Genomic DNA, 1,890 nt, shown 5'->3' with positions numbered 1-1,890 from the left:
CCCTTCTTCCCCTCCCAGCTGAAATCTCTCCCAGCTGAAAGTGGTGTGGTTCCACCAGACATGGTGCGCCCAAAGGATTGATACAAGCCCAAAGGAACTGCTCTGCTTGGGGAGAAAATTCAACTAGGAGGGAAAGAAGAGGGCAGCCAGGGGAGGGAAGTTTCAATTCAATGCACTTTCCATTTTTAAAATGAACTTTGTAATAGAGCTGCTTTGCTTGCGGAGAGAATTCAGACAGGAGGGGAAGAAGTAGGCAACTGGGGGAGAGTTGGCCCTGGCATCCCTGCATCAGGAAAGCCTTTCCCTGCCACAAGCTGGAATATTAAAAAAAAACAAAACGCCAATTACATTACCCAATTTCCACAATGAAAAATGGGACCTCACTGTTATATATTATAACATTGCTTATATTAAAGGGAAAAAACAATGTCCTAATGCAATCAACATTAAGCTTTTCTTAAATTGTGGATATCTCAGGGGGAACTTAGGTAGGAGCAGAAGGGCAGTAGGCAAGTGCAGTGGTCCATAGATCAGCTGGTACCGGGCCGCAGCTCCTCCTCATCCCCGGCTGCTGCCTCAGGGGCTGCCCTGCCACTCTGCCGCCGGCTCACCTTTGGTGCTCTCCAACAGCCACCATGGCTGGGCCCCCCCCCCTCAGCATGGCACTGCACAGCTGCTGCTGGCAGCGCCCCCAGTGGGCGGCAGGAAGACAGGGACGCTGGCAGGAAAGCAAGTAGAGCAGGGGCTCAGGCTGCAGCGACGTCCCTCGGCGGAAGACTACCCCCCCCCCAGGCATCATTAAAATTGTCAAGCATTGACTGGTCCCCGGTGATAAAAAGGTTGGGGACTACTAGGCAAGTGAACATGCTCAATGAGGACACAAAATGGCAGCATGGCAGGAAAACAAATTCAAATTCTACATTTCCTCACTTGGAAACTGCAAATTATGATCCAAAGGGGAAAAAAACCTTTGGTGTAATAGAGGATTCAAAGTAAGGAAGCAAGGAATTTGGATCTACGCCCAGGAGGCAAATTTTTGGAATTGTTTCCATTGTTTGGAATTGTTTCCATTGTTTGAAAATTTAAAATGCCAATGTGGTGGCTTGCTCTTGTGCAGAAGGGGGATCTTAGTGAAAAAAGATCAAAGAAGAAGCACCTTTCTGAAGTTGTAAGCAGAACGCACAGAGAAGTCTTGCATAATATAATTCACCTTATTAAAAATTTGCTTGTCAATGGCCCATTATGCACGGCCGCCGAAACGGCGATTTCGGGTCACGTGGAAAACGCGGAGGGGGAAGACGCGACGCATACTGGTTATGCACGGGGCGGGGCGCGACGGCGGCAAAACCCAGAGTAACCGATTATGCACGCGCCGATCCGGGCGCCGCTTCTGGTTGCGCCCCGCTCACCCGGAAGCTGCGCTTTCTTCCGCGTTTCACTGACGCGGCTTTTTCGGCGGCATGCACCGAAGCTGCAGCCGGTTGCAGCCGGCTCCGTGCGTTATCCGTGATTTTAGTCGCCGCCATTCCACCCCGAATGTGCGCTAAAACCCCCGTGCATAATGGGTCAATGTGTCTGCAACTAAATACTCAGGAGATAAAGAAGAATGATAAAATATCTGAATCTAGAAAGTGAAATTTGCTTTGCTTTGTAGATAGCAATGTCTTACAACCTTAAAGTCTGACACAACAGTCCTAAATATTGTTATACTCTTCTAAGCCAATTTAAATCAATGTATTTTATCAACCTACAAAAAGATATGCAGCCTTGAGCTGATTTGATTAACTAAGTCAAAGATAGAAGTAGTGTTCATAAAATATAAATCAAATATTTATTTTAACCGAGTCCCTACAGCACACAATTCTTGGACTTTTAATTTTATATGAAACA

The sequence above is a fragment of the Paroedura picta genome, chromosome 6 (assembly GCF_049243985.1).
Source record: "Paroedura picta isolate Pp20150507F chromosome 6, Ppicta_v3.0, whole genome shotgun sequence".
Lineage (NCBI taxonomy): Eukaryota > Metazoa > Chordata > Lepidosauria > Squamata > Gekkonidae > Paroedura > Paroedura picta.
The sequence above is the reverse complement of the archived record's forward strand: the minus strand, read 5'-3'. Positions refer to the sequence as shown.